The sequence below is a fragment of the Lissotriton vulgaris genome, chromosome 8 (genome assembly GCF_964263255.1).
Source record: "Lissotriton vulgaris chromosome 8, aLisVul1.2, whole genome shotgun sequence".
In the NCBI taxonomy this organism is placed as follows: domain Eukaryota; kingdom Metazoa; phylum Chordata; class Amphibia; order Caudata; family Salamandridae; genus Lissotriton; species Lissotriton vulgaris.
The window spans coordinates 372,004,518-372,023,055 of record NC_141696.1 but is presented as its reverse complement, the minus strand read 5'-3'; positions in this window follow the sequence as shown (position 1 = coordinate 372,023,055).

Below are 18,538 nucleotides of genomic sequence, written 5' to 3'. Positions count from 1 at the left end.
AAAAGGTCCTGATTTTCCCTTTGAAATACGCTCTGATCTCTCTAAACCCACGCTGGATAGGCAATGGGAATTGGGTCAGAGGATGGACAAATTTAGAGCAGCCGGCGCTACGGTCCAGATGAGGTTTACCGCATTTTTGCGGATTATGTATATTAATAAAATGCATAACGTAAGATCACCTTTTGAGGCCGATGAATTATTGGAGTCCATCAGCAATCACTCCCAGGGTAAAGTTTAAAATGAGTAGAATTATTGAGCTCTTGTTTTTATACCATACTGCACACCTATACCTTTGACCAACATTAGGGATAGAGGTTAGTTTCATCAAACCCCTCTCAACATTGTACCAAAAGCCCTGACCAGTACAGTTAGAGGGATTGGTAGTAGGAATTTAGCATGTTAGGTCAGAGAGAGATACTAGAGAGGATATTGACAAGAAGGTGATAATTAAAATATATATATATATATATATATATATATATATATATATATATATATATATATATATATATATATATATATATATATATATATATATATATATATATATATATATATATATATAAAGACACAACGGTCCAATGGATCTATAGGATAAAAGGGTCAATAGGATAAAAAGGTGAAATAAAAAAAAAAATCTCTAAACTTAGAAGAAATAATACGATCCCCAAAATGGGAAAAAAAAAAGAACAACATGTAAAATCTTCACAAGTGTTTTTGTTTCTCGGGGGAGGTAGGGGGGCACTTTGCGGTGTTGGAGGAGAAGGCGTTGCAAGACGCGAATCCGGCCTTACATCAGGTCGGAGTAAGTATGGGAGGGTTCTCCAAGGGTGGGGTGGAGGAGGTGGGGGGTGGGGGTGAAAGTATAAAAAGTAAAAAAAATCCTCAGGAGTCTGGCCTTCCAAGACAAGTTACTAGCCCTAATAAAAACTGTCATCTCCGGGATAATATAATAATCACGAGTTGCAGGGGAGAAGATACGGAATTGGATGTTGGAGGATGACCTCTGTTCAGTTTTTATCTTGGAATGTCAATGGCGTGTGCGTGGTAGAAGAGAAGGTATTTTGCAATATTTACGAGACTCCCCAGCGCAGATCATAGTCATCCAAGAATCACATCTCTTAAAAAGCGAGGCCAACATAATTTAAAAAAAGCAGAGATGGATAGACAAATTTATCAGTACTGATCATAATGCCAACATAAGAGGAATTCTCATATTATGTAAAAAATCTGCGAAGGTTCAGATTCTTCATTACAAAGAACATCAAAGTGGTAGATGGCTCCTGGTGAATATGTCTATTAATGGTTGGGTGTGTAATCTAGTTGGATATTACGGCCCTAACATTGACAACTCTTCCTATTTAGAAATAATAAGGAACCATCTGACGACCTCTTTGGATCCAACAATATGGACAGGGGACTTTAATGTTGTATTAAACCCAAAATTGGACAAATCAACCCACCACAGAGGTAATTTCCCTTCTAAATCAAGACAGTCCCTTAAGGGGATAATGGAACAATTAGGTCTGGCAGATCTATGGAGAGAAAACGTGGGTAATAAACAAGGGATATCCTATAGAAATTTAAAATATAAACACACGTCAAGAATTGACTTCGTGTTATTCAGTTATTGCCTCCAAAATTCCCTAACCAGTATTAATTATATCCCTTCCCATTTATTGGCTCATTCAGCTCTCTTATTTTCTTTAAAACTCTCAGCTCAAACCAAACATCCTTCTTGGTCATTTGATCATACCATCCTGTTAGACCAAGAGGAAGTGACATATTTGACGAAGGAAACAAGTACTTTCTTGGATATAAACTTGACCTCAGCTTCTCTTGACATGGTATGGGAGACTCTATAGGCATTTTTGAGAGGTTGTTTAACAAACAGATCCTCCCACCGGCATAAAATATACCGATCGAAGATCAAAAATCTTGAACAAGAACTAGTAAAGATTGAGCAGAGGATCGGAGACTCAATCGGTTCACTTCAAGATCAAAAAAATATGCGTGACCTGAAAAACCAACTAGAAAACATACTGCAAGAGAGAGTGACGAAGAGATGGGAGGCGAGTAAAATCTCGCATTTCGAATTTGGAGAAGCAGCGGGTAAGATATTGGCTTGGAAGGTCAAAGCCGATCAAGCCAAAATTATATTAGAGAAATCAATGTTGAAGGTGAGTCCACCGCTAAGACCTCTAACCGAGAGATAAGCACTGCCTTTAGGGAGTTCTTCGAGGAAATATACAGGGAAGATACCCCAGACGAACAGCAGACTAGGGACTTATGGCTAAATCAGATCTCTCTACCGTCCCTTTCGTCCATACAGAGCGAAGGGATCGAGACGGAAATCTCTGAGACGGAAGTGAGAAATGTCATTAGGTCTCTCAAGCAGGGTAAGGCCGCAGGCCCTGATGGGCTTCCAGGTGAATTATATTGTACCCTGGCAGATGTTATTGCCCCTATTCTAACGGCCCTCTTTAATCAAATCTTAAGGGAGGGACAAGTCCCCCAAGATCTTGGGGTGAGGCTACTATAGTGTTGATCCCTAAGCCAGGTAAAGACCCAACTTTATGTGGGTCTTACCGTCCTATATCATTACTGAACAGCGACTATAAGATCTTTGCTTCCATCATGTCATCTAGATTGGGTTCAGTAGTGGGGGAAATAATACATTGGGACCAGAGGGGATTCATCAAAGGTCTCCAGCTATCAGACCTGACGTACGATCTGGTGGGGGCAATTGATATCGCCTCATCTTTTTCCTTTCCGCTTGCAACACTCACTTTAGATGCGACTAAAGCATTTGATAGGGTCAATTGGCCCTATCTAGGAGCTGTCTTGAAGAAGTTTAACTTTGGCGATAAGTTCTGTCGTGCTGTATCACTTATGTATAATGGCCATCAGCACGGTTATTAATCAATGGCACATTGTCTGACTCATTTAAAATCTTGAAAGGGACAAGACAGGGCTGCCCACTCTCCCCTCTCCTCTTCAATCTATACATTGAGCCATTTGCAGAAGTTTTGAGGGGAGATGTAAATATTCCATCTTTTAGATTTGGGGAGTGGCAAAGACGGGTAGCTCTTTATGCAGACAACATTTTAATTTTAACCTCCAATCCGGAGACCTCATTTCCAGAGGTTATAAAGAGAGCCGAAGAATTTGGTTGCATCTCGAGATATGAGATAAATGCGAGTAAAACCGACATCATGGCATGGAATATCCCCAACTTACAGCTAGATGTGACCAACTCAATGAGATATCTGGGTATCCGAGTGATACAAGACGTCTGTAAAATTGCTCAAGTTAATCTGGAGAGAGTGTTTAATGAATGTTGGAAAATGTTAAAATCTTGCTCTAATCTCCCATTGACTATCCTAGGCAGAATTCGTCTGATAAAGATGTCTATCCTCCCTAAATTTACTTTTATATTTAAAACTATCCCCCTGGCATTCGATAACAAATTATTGGAGAAGTTTCAGAGAGAGCTGAATTCTTTTGTCTGGACTATAAATCGGCGAGAGTGGCATGGAAAAAACTGAGGAGGAGGAGGGAAAAGGGGGGACTGTCCTTGCCTGACTTACAGTATTATGCATGGGCCTTTCAATTGTCCCATTCCAGAATGTCGTTAAAAACACCATCTAACACATCTACTGGCGTAAAGTTTAAAGCCATGTTGGAGGGAGCTGCAGTATCAACCAATGGTTTCATGTTTAAATTCGCGGATCAAAAATACTTCACAAAAGTAAAGCTAAAAACTCTTATGTCCCAGGCGAAGATATGGTCACAAATAAGAAAAAAACTAGGTTTGCTGTATTTTTCAAATTATGCTCCCATCTGGGATTCTCCCGGGTTACCTTTGTGTCTTAAAGATAGGCTGGCAATACCGGTGAGAGATGGAGGAATTACAACATGGGGAGATTTGCTTGTTGGAGAGTCACTGAGGTCCTGGGAGGAGTTACGGGAACAACTGGGCCCAGAATTCTCGAGATTTAAGTTTATACAATTAGATAGTTGAGTGAAAGCTCTGATTAGGTCAGGGATATCACTTGGGAAGAACAGCATCATAGAACAAAAGCTGGTAGAACGACAAGGGGGGGGGTTAAGAAGTTTCACAGTGGTATTGGGATCTACTGGAGGAGATAGATGGTGAATTCACCCTTCCGGAGGAACTATGGGGATTAGAGCTTGGGGCCCAAAGTATAGACACCTGGCAGAAATCTTTTACCTTGCTATATAAAAGTGTTAAACCAGCATGGCTGAGGCGTAACCATTTTTTCACCATACATCGAGCCTATTTCTCCCCCCTAAAACTGTCTAAATTCATTCCATGAAAGAAATGCAATAAGTGTCATTATATCGTGGCCTCGGACATCCATATGTTCAAGGATTGTCCTGGTATAGCTCAGTTTTGGATTGAAGGGAAAGCGACCCTGGACTCTATTCTTTTTTTAAAAAAAATTTTTTAAAACCTTTATTTTCAAATAGTGCCCACAGCTATTCAGCCTTACATCCCGGAGGCTAGGCAGCAACTCAAAAAGCAATAGATCAAAGTGCAAGAAGCAAGGTAACAGAACGTGTGAAGGTTATGATTTTCTATTTTTTATATTTTTATGAAGAAGGAACAAGTACAGAAAGAGGCGCCAAAACTAGCGCTAAGAAGAAGGCAATTAAACCATTATGTAGTGGGGCCTAATCAAGGAGTCGGCTAGGCAGAATGTTAACAGTTAGGTTCAGAACAATATGGACACATAGAACCACGGGGGGAGGGAATCACAGGATAGCAGTAATACAAAATCGTCAGTTGGAGTTATAGGCTATGGGGTCAAGTGTTCTTCCAGTGGGGCGGATTCCGGTGGTATGCAGATGTCACCCCTATACTCGTTCCAAGCCCCCCACACCTTCTGCCATTTTTTGGGTTTACCCCTGGCTACATATACAGTCTTTTCTCGGAACATACACCAATCCATGTTGGCCTTCCACTGTACCACTTTCGGGGCTGTTGTCGCTCCCCACATTTGTGCAATGTCCCGCTTTGCGACCATATTCCCAAGGGTAACCCACTGGGTTTGTGCAGTGTTGTAATCTGTTGGACCCCAGATATTTAAGAGGCATCTCCGGGCCTCCGCGTGTACTTCCACCCCGGTCACCTCACTCATGATCATGTGCACCCGCCTCCAGTAGGAAGCTATCACACTGCACTCCCAAATGATATGCATGAAGGTGGCGAGAGCGCCACAGCCACGCCGACAGAGGCCATCAACCGAATGTCCCATGTGTATTAATCTGGGGCCAGTGACGTAGACTCTGTGCAGGATCTTCAATTGCACCAATCGAAGCCGGGCGGGGATAGCGACCTCCTTGCGGGATGACACCGCACATTGCCAGTCCTCGTCGTCGATCTCTATCACTTCCCATACCCATTGATCTCTCACCCCCAGGAAAAGGTCCGTGCGAATATTAATCAATTTTTTATACGTCAGGGAAATAGCGCTGTCCGGCATGTGGCTGTCCAGTACCCGGTCTTCCAGGGGAGAACTATCTGAAAACGCCTCGCCCTCCGGCATGGCGGACAGGAGTGCATGTCGCAGCTGAGCGTACCGAAAATATTCCGTTCCACCCAGCTGGAACTCCGTCTGTAGTTGGGCAAAAGACTTCACCTCCCCTCGCAACATCATGTCCTCCACCCTAGATATCCCGATCATGTCCCACTTATCGAACCCCTTAGTGTGCCACAATTGACCCAAAATCTCGGAGTCGTAAAGTGGAGTTGCCATTGTAAGCTTGTCTTTCCACCCCTGTGCCTTTGTGATCATTCGCCAGATGTGCACAGCGGTTTTCGTTGGCCCAGACATCCGCCTATCAAGAGATCTCGTATACAGCGCCCTATGGTATTACATGCCATCCAGGAGCCACCGATCCATGGTGTAACCTGGACTATCCGCCGGGCCGTAAAGACCGTGATTAATGTCCGCCAACTGAGAGGCCCAGTAGTATCTCCGCATGTCGGGCAATGCTATGCCCCCATCATACCACGGGAGCGTGAGCTTCGTGATAGCAATACGTGGCCGGCCATCCCAGAGCAGGGCACGTTGCTCTCGATTTCCCCAAAGTATCTGGCCGGGACCGGATCTTGAGTATTTTGCAGGGCATACAGAAACCTGGGCAGGGACATCATCTTAAATAACGCCGCGCGCCCAAGCAGGGAGAGAGGAAGTTTACGCCACCCCTCTACATCACATCGAAGACGAACAAGAGGGGGGAGCAAATTGTTCTCGTAGCGCGCCTTGGGGTCAGTTGAGATATAGATCCCCAGGTATTGAAATCCCTGTCTCGCCACCTGTATGCCACAGTCCCTCGGAAGACGAGGTGTCCCCCCTCTCAGAACGTATAAATGCGACTTCGACCAATTAATGACCAGGCCAGAGTGCTGGCCAAAGAGTCGAAGCACGTCACATGCTACGATGAGAGATTTACAAGGGGGGGTAAGATACAGAAGGATGTCATCTGCATATAATGATACTCGGTCCTCGAATCCAGGGGACCAGCGAATGCCATGTATGTCAGGGTGGTGCCGTATCCAGGCCGCCAATGGGTCGAGTGCCAGTGCGAACAAAAGGGACGACAGAGGACACCCTGCCTAGTGCCCCTCTGAAGAGCAAAGGACGCGGAAACTCGATCATTGACCGTCACTTTAGCCAGCGGGCTGGCATACAGAAGTTTAACCCACCCTACGAATTCCGGACCGAAGCCGAGCTTTGCCAACACTGCCCACAGGTAGTTTCATTCGAGGGAGTCAAACGCCATTGTGGCATCCAATGACGCCAGAACAGCCGGCTCCCTGAGTGTGTGGGCCCTAGCCAGTGCTCCGTGGAGTCTCCGAAGGTTAAGGGCAGTGTTGCGATGTGGAATAAAGCCCGACTGGTCCGGGTGCACTAAGTCGCCGATTGCGGCAATCAAACGGTTGGCCAGCAATTTGGCAAGAATCTTAGGCTCTGCATTCAACAGAGAGATGGGACGATACGATCGGCACAAATCTCTTGGTTTCCCTTCCTTATGGATAACCACAATGGTGGCCAGCCTCTGGTCGAGGGGAAGCATGCCCGTCTCTCGCGCCTCCAGGAACATGTTCCATAGGGGTGGAGAAACGACATCAGGCTTGATTTTATACAGTTCCACTGGAATACCATTGGGGCCTGGCGCCTTACCAGGTCTGAGGGAACGAATGGCAAGGGCTATCTCGTCCGCAGTGATGTCCCTATCCAAGTCGTCACGGTCCGTTTCCGACAGGCATGGGAGATCTATGGCCGCCAAAAGTGCACAGGAGTCGGTCTCAGACCGGTCCGAGACCGAAGTGTAAATGCCCTGAAAGTAGTCCAAGAATGACTCAACTATTGCACTCGGATCAGTGACAAGCAGGCCATCGTCCCCCAACACCTCCGGAACCACACGACCAGCTCTCTCCTTCTTGTCAAGCCAAGCAAGGAGCTTGCCCGCCTTGTCTCCGACATCATAAATTCTACCCTGTTGTTCCCTACCCATGACTTTAGCAGCATCGGAGACAATATCGCGATATTCTGATTGCTTAAGCGAGAGGGTGTGGAGCAATTCAGGCGTTGGGCCCGCTTCCAATTGGGAGTCCAGCTCCATAATCTCTGCTTCGATGCGCAACATGTCGGCATCTCTGTGTCTGCGGACGTCCGCTATGAGGGTTAGGGCCTCACATCGCAGAACCGTCTTGAACGCCTCCCATAAAGTGGCGGCCGATGCGACCGACCCAGTATTCTCAGAAAAATAGAGCTCAATAGCTCTGGACAGGAGTCCGCGCGTCTTCGGGTTTCGAAAATACCACGGGTTAACTACTATAGGCCGCTCAGCAACCACAATGTCGAAGTCGAAAGACACCCATACCGGAAAATGGTCCGAGATGCCACTTGCCAGCATGCGGGCCTTGGAAATCGCCGGAGCATGGTCAGGGCCAAGGCCAGGACATAATCTATTCTAGAGAGGCTACCGTGCGCCCCGGAATGAAACGAGTATTGACTCTGGGTGGGATGCATAAGTCTCCAGCAGTCAATCAGTCCCATGGTGTCAAGGAAATCGGGCAACCAGGATTGTGAACTACGGAGATCTCTGGGCGGATGTCTGTCCAAGGTCCCCGAGCAGACTGAGTTGAAATCACTACCCACAATAAGCAACCCCTCGGGTAGGCTCAAAATGGCGCCTTCTAGGTCCTGAAAAGTGTTGTTTTGTAGCCCCGGGGGAACATAAACTGAAACCAGAGTCAGGGACCGCCCCTCCCATCTCCCCGTGACGGCAGCGTACTGCCCCCTCTCGTCCACAATACTGGAGTCAATCTCAAATGGGAGAGACATGCGCATCATAATCCCTGCCCCCCGGGACCCCGAGGAGAACCCTGAATGTGCCACCATTTTGAAACTCTTCCTGTTAAGCGCTCGACACGTATTTCCCACCAAGTGCGTCTCCTGTAACAAAATAACATCAGGCATACATCTTTTAAACAATTGCAAAACCACCCCTCTCTTTATGCGATCGCCCAAGCCGTTAACGATCCAACAAAGAACTTTTAATTTCCTACCCCCCATCGTCAAACCTCGGGCCTCCACCGACCCCAGTAGGCCTCATAGATACAGTGAAAGAATTAAAACATTTGTTGCATTGCCTTAGAGAAAGAAAGAAGAAACAAAGAAAGCAAACAAAACCAACCCTCACACCACCCCCCATCCTGCACCCCTGCAGCAGACTAAATAGCCCTCCCAACCAGCAGTGTGCCTGTCGCCCCATGAACTAAACTACAAGAAGACCCTAGAGGAGAAAGGAGATCACGTAGTCCCCCCGCCACCCTCCATGTTAAAAAGAAGGATATTCACAATAAAGTGCAACAGTATGGCTTGTAGGTCATAGTCAACAGGAACACCGACAGACAAAGTTAGTGAAATGAGTTCTACTCCTGACGATCTGGGCCTCCCGAGGCGCCCTCTGAATGTTCTTCCCGTTCCTCGCGTCTGTGCGGCAAGGTGTCAAGCCAGTCGCTCACAACTTCAGGCATGTCGAAAAATACAGCACGACCATCGTGTTCAATACGCAGTCTAGCGGGGAACATCATCGAGTACTTCATCCCCAAGTCTCTGAGACGCCGCTTCACTCCCGCAAAACTTTGACGCTGTCTTTGAACCGCCCTGGTAAAGTCTGGGTAAAAGTTGACATCCGCGTTCTGGAACTTGAGGGGCCCGTGCCGTCTCGAGGCCTGTAGGATCACATCCCGATCTCTGAAATTGAACAGGCGGGCTATGATGGGCCATGGCGTGGCGCCCGACTTGGGCGTTCCACCCGGCATTCTCTGGGCCCGCTCAACTGAAAAGAAATGGCTGAGGCCCGCAGGGGCCAGATGAGTCTTTATCAGTTCCTCGACGAAGAGATCGGAGGTCGAGTCCTCTGCACCCTCCGGAACCCCAATAATTCGGACGTTCTGCCGCCTGGCACATCCCTCAAAGTCCTCCAGCCGCCTCGAAAAAAGATCGTTGACAGACCTCAAGTTTCGGACCTCCGTCTGCAGGTCCGAGACATCAGTCGTGAGGCTCGCAGTTTTGATGTCTAGTGATTTCACTCTGTCATTGGTCTTGCCAAGGTCGGCCCTGATCAGGTTGAGATCGATCGCCAAGGTATCAACTTTGTGCGTCAGGACCTCGTGTTGCTTGTGCATCTCCGTTCTGATGCCAGCTATAGCCCCCATGATGTCCCGGAGTGTCGGCTCTGGCTCGTCCGGCGAGCCCGCACGTAGAGTGTCTTTTGAAAGGGTGGCCACAGTCGGCGAGGCCCTTTGTTGGGCATAGCGGTCAATCTTGTTTGTCTGGGGTTGGACCGTCTTTCTACTGACCCGGTTCACCGTTCTGTCTGAATCGCCCTTGCCCGCCATGTTGGAGCCGGGGATTGAACAAAGGGTGGCACACCGAAACCCCAGCGAGTACACAAGCAGGTGTGGAGCGTAGCAGCCGCAGATGTTCAGTCAGCGAAAGGCCACTTCGCAACTTCGCTTACTCCGCCGGCTGGCGCAGGAGTCACTCACTCGGCATATCGATCATGCGCTTCAATGTCGCTGCCGTCGGCCATCACCGAGACAATGGTTCGTCCCTGGCACGAATCTTCAGCACAACGTATCTTCGTCTATAAGTGTCGGATTTTGAATCGGACAGCAGATCCCGTCTCCACGACCATTCACCAACAAGAATCCACCACCGTGGAACAGGATTTCGATCAGGATTTATGCGGAGGGTCGGAGGGTCTCCGGAGCTCCGAGCCTACGCGGCCATCTTGCTTGCCCGCGAAGCTCCTCCCCTGGACTCTATTCTTAATATCTCGGTGCCCATCACATTACCACGTATAATATTTGGATGGGACAATAGTATAAAGGGTCATGCAAGGACATTTTTGTTTTATGCAGTATTACTTGCTAGAAGACAGATATGCAAAGTTTGGATCGAAAATAAGGCACCAACACACGCAAATTGGCTGTCATCCCTGTATGAAACATCCAAGACAGACTTGTTGAGATCTTGCAGCCAACGTAATGTGGCTTTTTGGGACTATTTGGTTCAATGGAAACAGTAGCCGGGGTTTTTTTTCCCCCGGTCCAATGATTATGCCATAATACTCCAAGAACTAGGCCCCCTCCTCGACTTCATGGCTGGTTCTACAGGTGGTAACACCAAGTCTGGAGTCATCCCCTGTACCTCTTCGGGTCATCTCCTGACGATTCCCAGAATTTGCTCTTTCTAGTGCAGTAAATCTTTGCACTTAGATTTAAGACGTGCATGGCAGTTGGAGGCTAATCAAAAGGAGGGCAAGGCAAATGAGGATTAAAAAAAATAAAAAATGAATGAAATGTAAATGAAATAAATTCCACTAATTTATGCTATATATGTAAATATATAATTATTAGAATTATAATTATTAGAACACACAAACACACACATATATATGTTTTATGTTATTATAAATCTATACTACTATTATAAAGAGAGAACTTGCACCTTTTGGCCAGGTAAACTCGGGAACCACAGCGCCAATCTACACACCCAATACATCTATGAAAATGTCAGGGTGTGTAGATGGACATAGGCTATATTAATAAAAAAAAAGTAAATTAAAAAAATTAAGTTTGTAAACAAAGTAGTCCCCTGAAAGTAGCGCCGGCCGGGACCTAGCGCTGGCCGCGACGCGACGTGCGTGATGACGACGAAGGAGGAACGGCGGTGCAGTGACGAGCGGCTGTGCAGTGAGGAGCGGCGGCAGAGGTAAGGAAAGGGAAAGTGAGACTGTGTGATGCAGGGGAAGGCAAGAAGGAGGCAGCAGTAAATGAAAATGTCGGAGCGCGAGTGAGTCAGGGCGGGAGGGGGGTGCGAGTGAGTCGGGCGGAAGGGGGGCGCAAGTGAGTCGGGCGGGAGGGGGGTGGGAGGGAGTCGGTGCAGGAGGGTGTCGGGCGGGAGCGGGTATACTGCCCCCAGCCCCTATCTGCCCCAGGCAACGCTGGGGCGGGCTGCTAGTATATACATATATTTATAATATCTCTCTCTCTCTATATATATATATATATATATAAATTCCAATCCTGAATCCATGCGTAGACAAACAGGCGCTGACAGCCTGGGATTAATATATCAAAGAGAACATTTATTCCATGCGATGACGCGTTTCGGTGGCAAAACCACCTTGTTCACAACATCTGTCCACAAAAAGTGAAGTGCATTATATACATGTGATTGGCAGCAGTCTAGGTGGGTTGTCATGGATACATTCCTCTCACGAAAGGCAGAGAAGAGGTTCGCTCCATGACAGGTGATCAGTCATGGTACGACTTGTAGTGTTTCTTTCAACATCTTTAAAGTTGAACATTTCAAAAATGTGTTTTTTACAGTTATAAGCTTTAAATACATAGTTAAGCAAGTGGTAAATTTATATACAAAATTGTTGAGTATATTTGTCTTCATTTACCATTGAAAAGGATAAATAATAATAGTTACATTTCATGACCATGATAACAAGTTTGTGTAATATGTACATAGTGCTTTGCAAATATATCATATTGAGTTTAAACCATGCGTTCTCCCCATGGTATGTTGTGACCCAGAAGTTCAGTATTGGTGCAAATACTGCGTTAAACATGTTTTTGTGGATGTTTGTATTGAGTAAAATACCTTGAATGCTCATGGTTTCTGACTACAGTGTCGTGTTACCTGTATCTAAACCGTCATTGTTGTTTCTGTCCCGTTTTGAATTGTACCTAGACTCACAACATGTTTGTTTCAATGTTGTGCTTCCTGTGTATATATGCCTGTTTAGGCCTTTAGTCTGCCGGTAGTACTGTGTGCTAACTTGGCATTATCATCTTGCTAGAACAATGTCTTCCAGGTACCTAGGGTATGCAGGATTGTCTTGCCCAAGTGGGCAGGCGGGGCATGGAAGTGCCACGGGGTGGAAACCTTAATGTTACGACTGCCTTCTGGGTTGATGTGGGGTCGAATGCACTTTTCATGGATGGACACTGCACAGTAAAAGGCCAGGAGACAAGTGGTGTTAGTGGTTTACTTTTTATTTAAAAAAAGCGAAAAAGGGGAAAATAAGAGAAGAAAAGGAAGAAGAAAAAAATATATTAAAAAATTATGGTGTGTCTACCTTTGCTGCCAAGCAGAAAAATTAAGATTGTTAAAAGCACAGTGGTAAATGTTACAAGGAGTGGGTCTAGGAATAGGGGGAGTCAGCTAAGTCTGAGTGTTAGTTCTTGGTTGTGTTGGGTGCTTCGAGTTTTAGAGGTGCACACTCATTGCTTCATCTGCATTAAGGCCGTTGGGGGTCTTGTAGTCTAGTAAGATGATGTATCTAGACTCAAGTCTTCTAAGCGCTAGCTGTCTGTTACCACCCCTGGCATTCTTCTTCACAATATCTATAACAAAGTTCTTCAGGTCCTCCACCCTCCCGCCATGATGTGTATTTATGTGGCGTGCCACAGGATATGCGGGATCGTCATTACTGATCACGCGTAGGTGTTGCAATATCCTCAAACGGACAGGGTGTATGGTGCTCCCTACATATTTCTTGTTGCATGTGCACTTTAAGACATAAATTGCTAATTCTGTCTTGCAGGTAAAGTTCTTTCTTATCTCCAGGGGAGTTTTCCTGAGTGGAAGCTGCACTTTGCTCATGTTGATGCCATGCCTACAGGCTTTGCACTTTGTGCATTTGTGAAAGCCTTTTGTGCTCTTGAGCCAGAGGGTGTTCTTCTCTTTGCGGGGTGTATTGAACACCAACTCTTGCTTCATAGATTTAGCCCGTCTAAATGTTAGTTGGGGTAGTTTTTGCACAAGAGGGTCCTATGGTGGGGTCGCTACATACTACTGGCCAGTGTCTATACATGATTTTGCGTAGTTGTGCATGGTATGCATTGTAGCCTGTAATCAATCTCGATGTTTCACTTTCAACTGATTTTGTTGACATTGGCTGCACATGTTGTTTAAAGATAAGCTCCTCTCTACTTTTGGTAGAGCATTTTTGCTCAGCTTTAATCAGGGTTTTGTTTTTGTAACCTCTGACTCGTAGCCTGTTAAAAAGCTCTTCTTTTGATCTTTCAAAACTTTCTTTAGTGCTGCAATTTCCTTTCATCCTGAGGCATTCTGCATAGGGGGTGCTGGAAATAAGGCTAGTGGGGTGAAAACTGTCGGTGTGTAAAATTGTATTGCCTCATGTTGGTTTCCTATAAGTTTTCAATTGTACCATGTTGTTGCTAACAAACAGCTCTAGGTCTAGGAAGACAATGGATTTATTGCTGGTCGTGCACATGAAGTGGAGGTTAAGTGTGTTCTGGTTAAGCTCAGCAGAAAACTTTTGTGCACTTTCCTCACTGCCTTTCCATAGCACAAAAATATCATCAACGTAGCAACAATATAGTGCCACATTTTCTGACATTTGTGTGTGGTGTGTCTTCATGAGTACTTGCTCCTCCCACCAGCTCATATGCAAATTAGCATAGCTGGGGGCAAAGCAAGTACCCATGACTGTCCCCTGTGTTTGTTTGTATAAAAGTTTATCAAACATAAATGTGTTGTTTTCTAGACATCACTCAGTCATTTGCAGTAGCATCAATGTGTGTTGGTAGAGCCCAATATCTCTGGTTTCTAGGTAATGTGACAGCATTCAATCCATCCCTGTGCCTAATGCTCGTATATAGGCTCTGTACGTCAAGGATAACAAAGACATAATCACTGTGCCATCTTAAGTCATAGATTTTCCCCAGGAAATCCCCACTGTCTTTGGTGTATGCTGGGAGACTTTGCACATGTGGCTGGAGAAAGAAGTCTATGAACTTGCTTGTGTTTTCAAAAAGTCCTCCAATTGCCGATATTATCGGTCTTCCTGGTGGGCATTGTTCATTCTTGTGTATCTTAGGGATTAAGTAGAGTTGTGGGGTCACTGGATAATTGTTTTTCAGAAAATCAAATATCTCGTTTCCCAATGAGTCCTGCTATTTTCCAATCATAAAGGCTTTTATGATAGCGTTCTTGGATGTTGGTAATGTTTGTGGCACTGATTCTTACATAGCAGTTCCTGTCTTCTAGTTGGGACATTGCCTCTTTATTGTACATCTCCAGGGGCCAGAGGACTACATTTCCCCCTTTGTCTGACCAGCGTATCATGATATTGTTCCGTTTTTTTATTTTTTTCATCACTGTTCTTTGATTGTGTCTCATTTTCGTGAAGTTATCAGTACTTTCCACAGCTACATTTTTCAAGTCCCTGATTACCTTATACGAGAAGATATCAATATTTTCTTTTGGCATGAGTGGGCAAAAAACTGATCTTGGCTTGAATGGAGTTTGAGATGTCATTTGAATGTTAATGCCAGCATGGGTAGGCGCTTCTCCAGTGCCCATGATTTCCTTTCCCTCACAATTGTCTAGTTCAGCCATTTCAGTAATGCATTGCATGTCAGCCACATTCCAATTACTTGGCAGATTGCCTGTTGTTTCACTATCGTTTGAGTTGCTGGCTTTGGCTATATATAATTGTATATTGCGGCTGCAACAATAGGTCTCCACAGGATGCTATACATTTTTTCCTTTTTTTGCTCATATTATTCATATCCGCGATGAGTGTTCCTCAAGGGGCTTTTAAATAAGCTTAGATTCAGGCAGTCACGTGTTGCTTTACTGTTTTTACAACACTTTTTGTGGTTCTAATATTTCAAGATTGGCTTTAAGGATAAGAACTATAAGAGTAACCCTGGGCATAGTTTGCGCAGTAACGCTACGCGTAGCTACGCGAAGTGCACTTCGCACTAAGCGAGCTACACGAACTGCGTAGTGCACTGTGCAAAATGCTGTTCGCACTGATTGCAAAGTGCCGGATGCTTGTCCGCACTGTGCAATCAGTGCAAACCACATCTTGCACAGTGCAAGCAGTCATTTTCTGCAGCTCGAGTAGATTTTTCCACTCGAGCGGCAACTTTCTCAACGCGAACTGGTAGTTTCTCATCGTGAGCGGTCGTGAGCAGAAGCGACCACTCACAATGAGAAACCTGACCTCCACACGTTGAGAATCTTGCCGGGAGGTTTATTTTCGCACTCGCAATCAGCAACTTGATTTTGATAATCACGAACGAGGAAAAAGTCTCGCCGGGATGTCATTTTGCTCGCTCGCAGTCGTCAACTTGACGTTGAGGACCGCTAGCAAGGAAAAAATTACCGCTATGCGTGTTGACACTGTGCTACGTGCAATTCTCGTAGTGCAAAGTAGCGCAAATTTCACAAACTACGCGAGCGTAGCGTAGTACTTCGCCCAAGGTTATATAATAGGTGATTGCGGGTCACAAGTGTAATTGCAAATTTTGCACTGTGGTATGCTGCTATAAATGTCTGGAACTGTGGGTTACCTTTTAGGACTACGTGTAGTACTTTTATGTTATTTAAATGTTAAATCAGGACTTTATTGATTACTATTTTGACCTAATTAAAGAAAAGGTTGCTGGAAGTGTTATGAATCTAAGACTCCTGCGGGGCTTATAAAACCGTACAGATTTCGTGTTGTCTCATCTTGTACATTTGGCGGCTTTACAGACATTGCTGAGACTTGATGTTTGTGTATTTTAAATTTTCTCTTTTATAGTCATATTTTTTATGCCGAATAAAGATTATTATTATGATTACTATACAACAGTAGGAAAGTGATGAACTTCAGACGGGTAGATTTACTGTTACCACGCCAGGTTCCTTCACACTGTTGTTTTTAATTGTCTGATGTACATCAACACACTTGCTTATAGATCGGTGCCCACATTTGAAGTTTCTAGTGAGTGACACACAATCTTCTTTCTTTCAGATCAGAGCTGGGCCCCTTTTCCCTAAGCTGTTGCCAGGTAGAGGTGTGGCCACTTATCCAATAACCTTGGGTAAGTGAATTTCTCGATAAATGTATGAACGTCTGCCGCGGATGGACATGTTGCTATTTCGCCTAGGGCAATATGTATTACATTGATAATGATGGATTAAGTTTAAACTGTTGCCGTTCTCTGTTTTTGTCTCACCCATACAGATAGCTCAGTAATACTAATCAACAATACAAAGGATTACTGGTTGTGTATCTTCCCTTTATTTTTGTCACTTTGATCAGGAGCAACAACTTTATTCTTTGTCTGGTCCTGAAGAAAGCCTAGATACTTAGGGGCCCATTAGGATCTCGGGCAATCCGCACGAGATCCGTCCCCGCCTGCCTCCCATTTCCCCCCGCCATATTACTATGGCGGGGTGACAGCGGCGGGCGGAAACACCGTCCGCCACTTTTCCGCCCGGTCAACAAGTTGACTGGGCGGAAAAGAGTTTAATATGGTGGCGGTGTCTGTTAGACACCGCCGGCCATATTACTATGGTGGCGGAAGCATGCCTTTCCGCCACGGAAAGGCATGCGGGAATTGCTTGCGGGACCCGTTGCGGGCCCCCAGGGCCTCTGGGGGTGGGGGGTGCACATGGGGGGCATTAACTTCTGTTGCGCTGCGCCTTCACCACACCTGAGATTCACATATGGGACTTAAGCATCTGGAAGAGGTTTCTATTACTCAAAGAAAACATCCCAGAGCTCCTACCTCACAGTGAGGTGAGTTGTAGCCCTCAGTGGGACTAGGTTTCCCACTGGGAGGAGAAACCCATATGATGAAGCATGCCACCTATGGTGGGTGAGGGTTTTTGTCCTGAATGGATCTCCCCCTGTTTGGGGTTTTAGAGTTTATAATCCTCTAATCCTTAATTTTTGTTATACAATATTGCACACTTTTGGAGACCTGAGTAGGCTTTGTGGTATAATTGTATTGTATTAGGGGATACTATCCTCGCAGGTCTATAAATCATCTCCCTTGATCCCTCTCCCCCCTTTTTTGTGTTTACAGTAAGATTTTCTATTCTCACTCCAGTCTCTGCTACAGTAGGGAAAGTGTTGAACTTTGGAAGGGTTATAGTTTGTATTCCCACTGCCTTCTCTACAACAGTAGGTAAAATATTGGAATTTGGCGAGGTTCCATTTACTATTCCCACTCCAGTCTATGCCACAGTAGGAAAAGATTTGGACTGCAAAGAGGTGAAATTGACCATTCCCACTCCAGTGTGTGCAACAATAGGTAAAGCATTGAACTTCAGAGGAGGGAAGATTTACTATTGCTATTACAGTCTATGTAATAGTATGCAAAGCGCTGGACTTCAAAGGCGTTACATTTAGTTTTCCCACTACAGTATGTACAACAGTAGGTAAAGCGCTGGCCTTCCGAGGGGTAACATTTACTATTCCCACTACAGTCTGTGCTACATTAGGGAAAGTGTTGGAATTCAGAGGGGTAAGATATACTTTTCCCACTACAGTCTCTGCTACAGTAGTGAAAGTGTTGGTCTTCAAAAGAGTTACAGTTACTATTACCACTCAAGTCTGTGCAACAGTAGGGAAAGTACTTCACTTCAAACACATTACATATTTTAATAATCCTATTTTTTTAACTCTCAATATAAAAAATATTAATTTGCATAAAATTACATATATCAGAAAATCCAAAAAGTAATTTTTTACATAATAAACAATATATTAATTAACCCTTTGACCGCAGTGGTAATTCTGCCGCGTCGTTGGGGGGAGGGGGGAGCGTGGCGCCTCCATGCTTGTGATGGAACCACTCCGTCATGAGCCACAGGCGGGCTGTGCTTATGACGTCGTAGTTCCATCACGACTCTGCCCACTCACCAATTCACCCGCACAGGCTGGGAATCGGTGGCGTGTGGGCGGAGCGGCCGCGGCGTGAGGGAACCACACCATCAAGAGAACACGCCACCCGTGGCTCATGACGGCGTGGTCACAAGCATGGAAGGAGTTAATTATCAATAAAAAAAATATTGACCTGTAGAGCCCATAGGATCCACCTCCCACTTTTCACCTCCGAACCCAAGGAGATCACCAAGAGGGCTTATCCCTCAGCCCCAGGCCCTTC